The 13,714-nt window shown below is 31.9% G+C and overlaps 1 protein-coding gene across 5 annotated transcripts in view; it reads left to right on the top strand.

Moving 5' to 3' along the window:
* The window catches only part of Nost (Nostrin), a 99,754-nt gene that overhangs the window by 46,258 nt on the left and 39,782 nt on the right, over positions 1–13,714 (top strand). The window lies entirely within an intron of this gene.

Genomic DNA, 13,714 nt, shown 5'->3' on the forward strand with positions numbered 1-13,714 from the left:
AATCAAAAATATAATACATATATAACAATCCACCTAAAAAATTGGCACAATAAAATTTAATGTTGAAATAATAATAATAAGGTATTTCTGTAATTACTGTTACCTCCAAACTCGCTGAAATCAGTTAATAGTAACTACTCATAACATCAATCCGTTCAAATAACTTATCATATGTATGTATCTACTTACTCCTCAAACTACTTCTGAATGATTTAAATTATATAGATTGACCTTGAATTGGCATTTAACACTGAATGTGTGCGTAAATTTTAAATAATAATAATATTACTAACTAATATTTTTTTATATAAATAACTAACAGATAATAATATCAAATTATAAAAAATTATATTTATAATTATTATATTTAATTTTCAATATTTTCAATTGGCAAAAGATAATAGTGCATATAATCCTAAATATCTTAAACTTTTAACCTCAATGCAAAAAATATCAAATGCAATATCAATCACAATATTTGTTATAATATCGGAACACCCATTAAATCGTTAATCTTATTTTTATACATCAATTTAGGTCCTCACCATTTTCTCTTTCGGAAAATGGTTTGTTTGCTTAGCCGTTATTTTATAAAACTCCTGCTACGATCGTTAGTTTAATTAGGCTACACATTTTAGGAGATTTTCTTTTATCTGTTCCATATCTTTAAATTTCAATTGGACTGCAATTGTTTGCAAAAAAGTCATAAAAAATCAAATTGATCATTTGTTTTCTGTAGCAATTAGTATTAACAGTTTCACCAGGTTTTAAAAGCTTATGATATATCACACCCTTCTGATCCCACCAAACACAGAGCAGTGCCTTCTTTCCGAATCGATCTGTTTTTACAATTGATGTTGATGGTTGTCCCGGATTAACATCATGATTTTCTCCGCTTAGGATTCTTAAAATAAATCCATTTTTCATCGCCAATGACAATTCGATGCAAAACTGATTTTCTGTTGTGTCGTTGAAGTAAAATGTCACAACTGATTTTTCGGTTTTCCATTTGTCTTTCCCTCAATTCAGGTGGTATCAATTTTCCACACTTTTGGATTTTTCCCATAGCTTTCCCTAGTTCGGCATCTTCTAACTTTTTTGGGGGTCTTCCACGTTTTTGATTTCTCACTTCAAAATCATTATCCCTGAACCTTTAAAACTATCTTTTACATATTGTTTCTGATAGAGCATGATCACCACATGCCTCGACAAGCATTCGATGCGACTCAAATGGAAACAAAATATGCATACTTTCCGCAAATCATCACTTTCCGGTACAAAATTTGACATTTTCAACACAATGAAAAAATATGATGTTGTCTGTTCAATGACTGTAAGAGTATTGAATATGTTTGACAGATGTCATCCCAACCAAACAGAAAAATAATTTAGGCTCGTTCGCAACAAATGTTGCCTACCAACACATTTGCATCTTAACGCTCACTTCATACCGGTCCAATTGGTATACATGTGTATGTCTATTTTTCTTTGAAACATATGTTCTTGTTCATTTAACCCGTCGGCAATGACGATGGTTCATATGTCTTGATTGCTATACACTTTTATGCTAGTGTAAATAGCTAAACTATCTACTATGGTAAATATGTTCAGGTCAGAGTTCACTGTTGTCACCGCTCATGACGATTTTAATGGTTGAAGCTTAACCCTTGTTGAACTCTATGTACCAGTTCACACCTTTTAAAAATCATCTTTAATAATAAATATTCTGTGATGCAATCTTCTGCTATATGGCGTTCATCTGTATTTATCATTTAGTTAGAGGTCGAATAATAGAAAAACTCAAAACCCGAATATTTTCACAAACTTGACTTAGCATACTAAAAAACCACATATGTAAATCGAGACTAATGCTAAAATTCGCACTTGAATTAGTTTCAACTTAAAAATGATCTATGAATTTGTGTACTTAAGTAAACTTTAGTACTCTGCTTAGCTTTCATGTGATTTCAAACTGGTAAATCGGTTAATTCGGTTATTTGTACATGCAAATATATAAAAGTATATTTGTGCTACTTCGATATTGTTGACTTAAGTCTTCTCTTCAGCTAAATTCACTTACAAAAAAAGTATCGTTATTTTACTATAAAAGTTACTAAGTGCTAAAAAGCGCAATATCCAATTCGCATATCCACGTGACTAACATCGCGTAGTGTATCTCCATGTACATATGGCTTATATATATTTATATATATGTATGTTTGTATGTATGCACATATATTGTGTATACAGAAATGCAATTAATATTGAACCTTACTTAGTTTAAGCTTTATTATAGTATTTTTACTACAACAAATAAAGGCATTAAAGTAAACCACGTGCAAAAGCAACTATTGAGCAACAGTTGAAGTTCATATTAATAATATCATTTCTTTTAATATACTTATTTCAATATAACCTCAAGTGAGCTTATTATTAAAATTTGGATTTTGTTTTAAATAAGTATGTAAAATTAAAAGTAGGGAAACAAACATATACTCGCACCATACTCGCTTTGTACGTATAAAAAATCTCATAAGCGGAATAATTATATGATTCAGAAATTTTGAAGATTTTATTTGTTTTCAAAATGATAGATGAAATGATTAGTTCGATTCCTAACTTCTTCCCTTTCTTGAACAAGAGTTATATATGATATTCCAATTTTATATAATTATAATATAACTTTTTTCAAATTATATACGTCACTTTTGTCAAAATATTGAGTTGAAGTTGCCATTTCGTAAAAAATTTAACACTCTCTATTTACGTGCCCATTTACTGTAGATTCTACTTAATACTCAAACTTAAATGCGCGCCAACAATTGTATTTGCATTTGTCATGCATATTTCTTGAAGCATTTTAATGTGTAATCACGATTTATCGCTAAAACAATTTGTTGTGTCACTTTTTTCTTATTTGTTTGTAATTTTTTTTAATAGCAACACTTACTTACAAATAGACATACTCCTACATACAAATTTATAAATTCGGTATTTTGTTTTTATGACCTTTTTCATTTGAGATGATTTCAGTAAAATGTTTCAGAGCTACAAAAAAAAAATTATACATAAGCAGGTTTCCGAATTTTTTAATTCTAAAATTTGGAATTAAGATATAAAAATATATGATGTTGGGTTTAAAATTAAATTTTTATTTATTAAAAAATTAGATTTTCAGTTTTTAATCCCGATGTTGGTATTAAAAATTGGATTTACATTTTTTAATCCAAGATGTTTGGGATAAAAAATTGAAAATATTACTTTTTGATTTGAATGAACTCGAAAAATTGTTAATTCTAACGCAAATTATTTTCTTTAATTCCAAATTATATGCTTAAGATTGAAATTTTTCTTTTTTCAATTCGCCAGTTGGAATTAAAAATAAATTTTTTATCCGGTTTTTGGGATTAAATATTTTTTATAACTTTTTAGTCCCGTATTTGTGCTATAAAATTCTAGTTCAAATTCAATCATTGTTTTAATGCAATATTTGCAACCCTGTTCATATTTTTTGAAACGGTTTACTAAAAGCAGTTTGTAAACAATGTAAAATATTTAAGTATTTATGTATATATGTAAAAGAAAGAGCTTTAAGAAATTATATTTATTTTACATTTTTATATGCCCTGACCAGGGTATATTAAGCTTGCAACGTAGTTTGTTACACCCAGAAGGAAACGTCGGGGACCCTATAAAGTATATATATGAATGTTCAATATGACGAGCTGAGTCGATTTAGCCATGTCCGTCTGTCTGTATATACGCGCACTAGTCCCTCAATTTTTGAGATGATAATGATGGTCTGAAATTTTTTTATATGTATTATAGCTTCGATGTAAAAGATAATGTTTCTTCTTAATTTTGGAATATAATATTTTTACTTACCTAACTTCAATTAAGTAAAGCACAGCTTCGAACAATTTACACATTTATTTATTTATTTGAAAATTTTATTATTGCTGCAAATTTTTATTATTAATTAATTGCTTTCGATTTTGCGTAAATTCAATTGGAAAATCTAATTCTTAGTTGAAAGGTTAAATTTAATTAAGTTCAGCTATCGTTACAATGTTAATTAACGAAGCGTAAATGATCACTTGTGCTTGTATACATATATGAGTATATATGTAGTATATAAATATAATATAGATGAATATTTATAAGCAAGTATCAGACAAAGCTTTATCTTAAATGTGCACTGACTACTATTTCTACTACTTCTTTGTAGGTATATGCTAGTTTAAGAAAACTGTTTATAAAAATAATATAATAATATTAGCATAAAGTTTATATACAATAAGTTAATAACCACCAATTTTAAAATGAATATGCAACAAAGCCCAAAAAATTTTAAGACAAAATCATTGACGAAATATATCACTGATATCATTGCTTCCTATAAAAAGCTTTTACTTTATAGCACAAATAGCAATAGCTTTCAACTAGTGTAAGCAATTTAGCCAAGTTTTCAACCGCTTGTTACCAGCAAAAGCTTTTCAAGTTTTGCAACCTTTGAACAATTTTTTTTATGTTTATAGCAAAAACATGTAACTATCACCTTAATTTGTGACTAATATGAAGTATTAAATATTTTTAACCTTATCTGATATTAATATTATTTTACCCGATTCTTTAACCTTTTATTAACGAATAAAGAAAACGAAATAAACTACTTTGAATTTATATTATTGTAGTATATTTATTCAATGCCAACATATTTTAAAACCTTTTATTTAAACATTTTTGTATATACATACGTTTGCTAATGAATTTTTGTAATATCTTTTACAGGTAAGTTGAACATCTCCTTTGGACTTTTTATATAATATAATGCATAATCAAAAGCTATCTTGGAAACCACAATCAGATTTCTGTAAGTATATTTGTAAATAACTTGCACTATAATTATTATTTTTTAAGTCTTTGAAATAGTTAATATTAAATATTATTGTATTATTAGATGAATGAATTAGCAATGAGTGCAAGTTGTTATCATATGATAGATATTCTTTCGATTTTTGAGAGCAATAATAATTCAATTTATAATAATCAATACAGTGCACGTTATAACGCATAAGGTTATACATAAGTTATAATACAATACATTCGTTTCCGCGACAGTAGGGTCTACGTAAACAGAACAGACCCGGATTTTATACGGGTAAGACGGAATTCTGTCGCTACAACAACAACAACAACGTTATAATACATATTAGTCATATAGTATAGCCCACCCGAAGGTCGAAAGCTGTGGACTACATTGCTTTTGTTCATTGACATTCACCAAAAAGTTCTGGAATTGGCAAACATCTACATAAAAATTGTTGCTTATTGTGCATGTATGGCTTAGAATATCGTAAAAATTTTAAATTGTATGAATAATTTGTGGATGGATTTTTCTGCCGGGAAACGTTAATTATAAGAATAATGTTATTCTAACATATTAGACTTAGCTTTGACTCGGACTTAGATGCTCGCCGGACTATCAAAACCACCACAATTTCTGTGGCTCAGTCAATAGACAAGGAAGTCAAGGAAGAATTTCAAAATATTCACTAAAAGTAAACTATTCACACATCTCTGCGACCCTGCTAAGATGATCATCAACAAGTTTTGGGTATTATTAACCAGAATCTCACCAGAATACCTAACTTTGCCCATAATTGTTTGAAATCGCAGCACATTTCATACATAATTGAACACTAGACACCTACATACGTATATGTAATCTGTGAAATAAATTCGAAAATAATATTAGATCATAATTTAAAATTGCATATAGCTTAGGTGAGATTTCGCTACCACAAAGTAGCAGCTGACAGAGTTGATCATTGGAAATCTAAATACATACATTCATAACTTAATATATATGTGACTATTGTCCCTATATATACAAATCCATGTTTGTAAATACCGATAGCTCCAACAATGCATTGCGAATGAGCGCAGACATTTGTCTAATTGCCCTGTGACAGACAAAACTTGTTGACTAGACAATCAATTGCAGTCAAAAAGGCATGAATGAAAAATTTTTTTAAGGAAATGTGCAACGCAAGTGTGTCTGAGAGTTAAAGTAAGTGTGTATGTATGTATTTGCATAAATGCAAGCTCAGATCCATTGTGCTGCAAATTTTATGGGCTAAAAGACATTAAGACGACTTGCATGGCGAGCAAGAACCGCAAACAAACTGAGAGACAAACAAAAGCTTTGCATTAACTAGTAAACTGGTTTGAGCGTGCAATATTGAGACAAAATTTACGGTTAGCATGAATGGAGGGCTGTAACGGCGTGGTTTGTGCCACACACACATACACTCACATATATATATTTACTTGCATATTGAAAGTGCTACCAAACAACCCAGCCCAAACTGCCATTATAACACTGGCAATTATGAACGTGCCACGGTAACCTGCAATGCCAAATGGTGGTAGCAACAACAACAACAATAGCAGCCACAACACTTTCCACTTATAAACGAGTGCGAAAACGAGGCATGAATGTGTGAGGTGGCGTTAGTAAGATCGTTTGGGCCGAACGTATAGCGTATCGGTGTAGCGGTATAATTGAGTCATTAACAACACATTACCGGTAAATATCACACATGTACAGTATACTTAGGTGTGCATGCCACACAAAGTGGCAGCTTACAGAAAATACCACTTGTTCGCTTAGCGGTCACTGTAAAGTGCTCATCAGCTGTTGTTTTGCTGTTAATTACAGAACCACTTCGTTGTTAATGTCAAAATGTTTGTTTTGTATTGAAGTAGACATACATACATATGCACATTAATAAGTTTGCTTAGAAAATAAAATGACATTAATTTTGTTACAGTTGTTGCGGTATCAGCATGAAATATGCTTTAAATCATTTAAAAGATGGTTGATGTGGTGAAAGACTTATCTCGAATAAATTCGAACTCATTCTCTCTGAGTAGGTTCAAATGGCTCGGGTTTTAGTCTGTCGAGGTTTTCAGGTTTACTGAGTTTAAGTTAGGTTTCAGCCTGATCCCTACCCGAGAACTTTGTAAATTGGCGTCCGTTAAAAACGAAACATAATCGCTCACTTAAGTGATTATATCCACTTGTAAGTCAGAAAATATACGCTTTGTGAATTTTGTGTCAACGGCGTTATTTAATAAAAAAAATATAAATTTACAGTTTTTAATTAACTTTAATAATCATCACTTCATTTTGTAACATTAGAATTCCTTTGATTCCGTAGCCGATGCCCAGGAGGACCTCTGAAAAGTCTAGCTTCGTGTCTAGCGGCGTGTGAAATTTTTCTGCTTCAAATTATATCAAATACAAAAACCAAAAATATTAAATATAGCAAATATATGATATATAGGTATAGTTGCTATTCCAACTGATAAGTAAAAACCAAGTTCTTGTATACCTTAGAAACTTTTTTTTATTTGTGAAAGGTTTTCTAGCTTCCGTGCAAGCGAAGTTAACGTTTTTTCTTGTTTTTTTTTTTTTGCTTCGGTGACAGTTGTCGTCCGAAAATAATATTTTAACGACGATATTATAAGTCGAATTTTTGTTCAGCAGCAGAGAGTCAGGTGGTCCCATTTCAATGCTCTTAGTAGTTATTTAATGACGCCTGCTTTTATTTTATTGTAAATACATATTCGTACATACAAGTATATTGAAAGTTTCAAGTATGTTAAAGGCCTAGTTTGTATTCGTAATAAACGTTTGTGATTTATTTTTGACTCCAAAGCGGTTATTGTGTACAAAAAAAAAAAAAAATAACAGCAACATCCAAATAATTCTAATTGCTCAACCATTCACAAAAAAGCAGAACGAGCAAATAATTGCGCAGTATGCGTCAAGTAGCTGTAAATGGTGTGTGGCAAATGCATACATGCACATAATATATAATCAACAACCATTTTAGCCAACTCGAATACAAATAGTTGTTACTCGCAAGACACATAAAATATTTGCAAACTATTTTCGAATACCGTTGCACGCATCGCCAACAAATCTCACAGCAAGTGCAACAAACTCATTGCTACAACTGCGGCTGGTGCCTGCAATCCCAGCTACACTCGTTAGAAAAGTTGCTGAAAAAAGAACGAGAATGAAAACAAAAACAAAACAAAAAGAAGACACATCAAAATCACATATATGCAACACCAAAAAAAAACGTGGTGAACTCGACAAAAGCCACATCCGAAATGTGCGCCAACAGTTAGAAACGGAACAATTGTTGTTGCGCCTTTTAAATACACCAGTTGCTCACTACTTGGTTGTTGTTGCTGTTTCTGTTGCTTTAGCATCCGCACTGTGCAATATGGGTGCAAGCGTGTTGCAATGCCAAAACAAATGGCATCAACAGCATCGCATGCGAGCAACAGGTGTAATTGGCGGTCTTGGGCATATGCGATTGAAACTCCCTGTTGTTGTTATTATGCTGTTGCCTTTGAGATGCTGCAAGTTAGATAGCAGATATTTCATTGCGCATGTGCGACCGTCTGTTTGGAGTGGAGTGATGAGTTTGCAGACACTGCGAGAAATTTTTGAAATTATGGAATTTAATTTTTCATTCTTCGCGTGAAAAGATCACAACTCAATCACAATTTATTAAGCTTTTAAGATCGCTCTAAGCAACGAAGCTATAATACATTTTACAGATGATTGCTTACTAAAACTTTGATCAGTCAGTTTGTATGGCAGCTATATGCTATAGTGGTCCGTTATCGACCATTCCGATAAATTAGCAGCTTCTGGGCGAGAAATGGACGGGTGCAAGATCGATATCTCAAAAACTGAGGACAAGTTTGAGTATATACAGACAGACGGATATGGTGAAATTGATTCAGCTTATCATGCTGATGATTTAGATACATATTTTATAGTGTCTCTGACGTTTCCTTTTAGGTGTGGCAAACTTAATATACCTTATTTAGGGTATAATTATATGAGTTTTATATAACCTTTTTAGGAGATATACAACATTTTCAACATTGAGTTGAAATTTTAAGGTATTACAAATAATTTTGATATCAATATTTTAAGTAGATCACTATCAACTCGTATATGTTCTTATTTTACAACAATTGTCTAATGAGACTCTATGTGATCATTACTAAGAACAATTCTGCAAAGAATATGACTGTGGTTGGAGTGTCATCCCTATACCAGTACTTATATCAGCTGGAGTCTATAAAGTTGGTCTGCGTGAGAGATTGGGTAGGAAGTAGTTGCTGGCAGATAGGTGCAGTAAGCTGCTTTACGAATGCGTCAAGGTTTGAGGGAAGGTTGGTGAAGGTGTCTATTTTTGGGAACTATTTGTTTAGTTACTTCGGGATAAGATTAGTTTGTGTACCAGACTATAGCAAACTTGCAGGCAACTGCAAAGAAAAGCACATCAGTCTCCCTGTCATTGGAGTGGGAATGGGTTCGTAGCTCCGCTGTCCTCTTGTGGGTTACTATTGAACAGTGATCATGGCTAAAACACCTTAAATTTCACTCCTTTAGACATCCAGCTGAGTAATAGAAACTAAATGTCTAAGCAGGTTTGCAAGTGATACAAGGTAAGATAAAAATCTAATTACTGGCGTTATTTTTCTGGCTTCACAAAATACTGGTCATAATCAGTTCAAGTGCGATCTTCTTTTACGTCAGTACCCAAACTAAGCCAGAAAACGTTTTGGCACATGAATTGTTCAGAGTGCATTAAAGTGTTTCCACTTGCTGCAAATTGTCGGCTAAGAACCGTTGTTCTTGCTGACTACTATTTTTATTGTTGTTTTCCTTCTGCCTGCTGTCATTCACATTGAGATTGAAAAGTTTTCGTATTACTTGGCGGCATGTGAGGCAAGCAAGTCAACCGATTTTCGTTAATTGCTTACACAGTTTATGCCATAAGTTGCAGGCAACCGCTAAGTGTGGCTACAGCAGATGTTACGGTTGATGTTTTATTCACTCATGGATTTCGTTTCTGGGTGGCTTACTGAAGCTGTCACTTTAACTGCATTAATTTGAATTAAATTTGATATCGTAATTAAAAGTATATACATTTTGAGGATTTCATTTTATGTAAAATAGAGGTGCAGCTTATGTGGCTAATATATTCAAATTTTTTACTGATATGATCTGCTGTTAAGTTGATAGAAAACAAATAATTAATTAAATGTTCAACCTTCTAAAGTTTGACTTTTGACATTTATTTGCATGCATTTGGTTTTTTATTTATCGATTTGGTTTGTGTGCGCCTTTTAAATACACCAGTCCAGCTCAAATTTGATCTTGAGTGTATATATCTCACTTTTCCAACTATTCAATTATTATTACCAATCTACATCTGTACATATGCATCAATCGACTTTCTCGATATTCCAGCTCCTACATATGTTTCATGTATAAATACAATTACATTTATAATCGTTCAAATAACATCTGAGTAATTTGTCTGCTGTGCTACTTTTATCCTGGAATTTCTGTTTCCACAACTTCTAATGTGCAATAAAATTTAAAATTCGACAATTAACATACGAGCATACATATGTATATACATAGTTCTGTTTGAAGAATGTTAGCCAACATCTTTAGTCACACTTTTCCTAGCCAAAGTTTCTACCATTTCATTTCGCCAAGTGCCATCAACAAAATATTTTGAATCTTTTGCTGAATGTTGAGAAGATTTATTAGAAAGTCCAATTCGTTTTTGACGAATTGCAGTTTACTGTTCCAGGAAAATTCGACACACGCTGGCCTAGTAAGCTGCTTCAATTCTAAATACATACAAACATACATATATACATTACTGCTCAGCGCTTAACTTCTTACTAAAGCAATAAAGGAGTCAATCCTGTGATTGCCTTTACTTATTTTTATACCCTGAACAGGGTATATTAAGTTTGCCGTCCGAGATCCTATAAAATATACATATGTATGTATATATTGTATATTTGATTGATGAGCTTGTCCCTCAGGTTTTGAGATATTGATCTGAAACTTTGTGCACCTCCTTTGCTCCCCAAGAAGCGGCTTATTTGCCAGAAATGCCGATATCGGACCACCACCTTCAAAATAATCTATCCACATAAAGTCGTTGTATTTTCTTCTTCTTTGACAAGATATCTGCACGAAATGTGGCATGGACTATTGTCCAAGACTCTTCTACAATCTCCAAACATTTTTTTCACTTTAGACCCTAGGGCATATAACTCAAACTGACCAATGAAAATAAACACAAATATTTTCATAAAAGAAGATCCGGTTACGTTTATGGTTGCTATAAGAAATGCACCTGTGAAGGGTATTATAGCATCGATGCAGCCGAAGTTAATGTTTTTCTGTTTTTTTATTATCATTTTCACTTATTTGATTATTATTGCAAATTGAAACACCGCTTCTTCTAATGGGCATAACTAATGCTACTAATGGTGTCCATCATTGCGAAGGCGCTTAATTTGTTATTGAGCTGTGAAGAAGAAGTGTTAGATATGGTGAGCTTTGTTACTTAAGTGTTAAAAGTGGAAAGGTAAAAAGTAAAAGAAAATTCTAGAAAAATTGAAGACTCAAATTAAAAATGAAAAATAAATAACAATTGAAATTATAATAGTAAAATAATTGAAATAAGCATTTATGGTATGTTATATATGTATGGTATATTATACAGGGGCTTAAGGAATTCATGAACCTATTTAATATCTTACATATTGACCGATATATAACTCAGCGTTCTAAAATCATTACATTACGTATAGGTATGTGGGCTAGATTAAGCACTGAACTGTTTCACCATTTTTATGCTCTTGCAACATGTTGCTACAGAATATAATAGTATTGTCCACCTAACGGTTGTTTGTATCACCTAAAACTAATCAAGATAGATACGGAGTTATATACATATATAAATGATCAAGATGGCGTGACGAGTTGAAATCCGAGTGACTGTCTGTCTATCCGTCTGCGCATGCGATAACAAAGCGTTACATATCTCCTAAATCATTCAAGCTATAATAACCAAATTCGCGCAACGAAAATCCTTTTGGCATCCCTACCCACACTGTGAAAATACAATAGATGAATTCCAAATGATTTTTTTTTCTTTAGCCGGTTTCTTAAAAATCGATTTCTCTGGAACTAAAAATAATATATACGATATTTTTTTCAGTTAATTGACATTTTAACGCTCTCTTGAAATAAGTATGCATTTAATTAAACGATTCACATTTTGAAATGAATTCCCGCATATTTCCAAGCTGTTTAACTTGATTGTTAACTCGCGATTGGCTGACGGCTTGGAGGCATAAATATAAAGTATTTCCTAACAGCTGTGTACACGAATAATTAAATGTACATATAGGTTTCTGTATATATGGTAAATATAATATATACACGCATATATGTAAGTATATACATGAATATATGTAAATATATCGGAAAAATTTTACAAAACTAAATTGTAAAACTGCAACTCCCTTTCTTAATGTTTGCGAACTGTCAACTTCAAATAGATACATACAAAGCCGTGAAGTCTGAAAAAAATGAGTTAAGGAATGTGACAAACGGAAATAATTTTTACACAAATATCATGATATCTTATCGCAAAATAGAATCTCAAAAGGTATATATGAAATTCCAGATTCCGAAGTCCAGTCGAGATTCTGCGTCACTTTAATAATAAACGTTGTCTTTATGCCACTCTAAAGCATATTTATTACTCCTTATTCCTAATAAATTGTTAGTTGGTTCATTATTTCGAACCAAGCTATATAACTCTTTATTTATTTATTAGTACAAGTATATAAACAAATGCACTCCTTCAACTTCACTGCTTTATTTGGTCACATTTACTCGTACTACTTGTTTGTTGCTCTCATAATTTATAAACCGCTATCTTTAATCGTGGTATGAAAGTTAAGCGCCCAAGAAAATGCTGCAAGAAAAATTGTCCAGAAAAGGCGATGGTCGTAAACCAACACAGAAATTCGAACTTCATTCAACGCATTTAGGGCGAGTAGTGGGTAGATTGGTGCACCTATAGGGGGATTGTTACCTGCGAGATGATGCAATGATATACAGATATATAAATACATATTTTTTTATTAATTTATTTAATACTCTAACATATGTCTGTATATGTATGGTTGTTAATCGATATGCACTTGTATAGGCATGTCCATTAAAAACCGGTTGCTATCAATAAAAGGGTTAGATAATTTTATGTGTGCACTTTTACGATGGGAAAAAGTACAAATTAATATTTATTGTTGTTTTATTTTTGAAAAAATATTAATTTCAATCTATACGAAAGATGAAGTTTTTGAATTGTATATACAATTAAAGTCTTATGTTCAGTATAAATGAGTGATTGATTTTGCTCGTATTTTCTGAGCTTCGATCCAAAAACTCATATTCTGGCGGGTTGAGGATGCTTTGCTTGAAACTCTACTGTTTATTTGGAAATCTTGGAATTGCTTTTGAAGAGAAAATCGACATTCATATTGGAACAACCCATCTGTGTCCCATATATGATCCAGAAAAGGTAACCGTCTAGTGCTAAGTAGAAAATATTGAGTTAGGTTAGGGTTAGATTAAAAGAGTCATCCAAAAAAGCATCACACTTAGACAGCTGAGAACACCGGTCCATTGTGATACTTGAATACTTCTAAGTATCGATGGTAAGGACTCTCATAAATCGACAAAGCGCTTTGAACCTGCCAACAATTACTTATATGGCTGATATCAATT

The sequence above is a fragment of the Bactrocera oleae genome, chromosome 5, assembly GCF_042242935.1.
Source record: "Bactrocera oleae isolate idBacOlea1 chromosome 5, idBacOlea1, whole genome shotgun sequence".
In the NCBI taxonomy this organism is placed as follows: domain Eukaryota; kingdom Metazoa; phylum Arthropoda; class Insecta; order Diptera; family Tephritidae; genus Bactrocera; species Bactrocera oleae.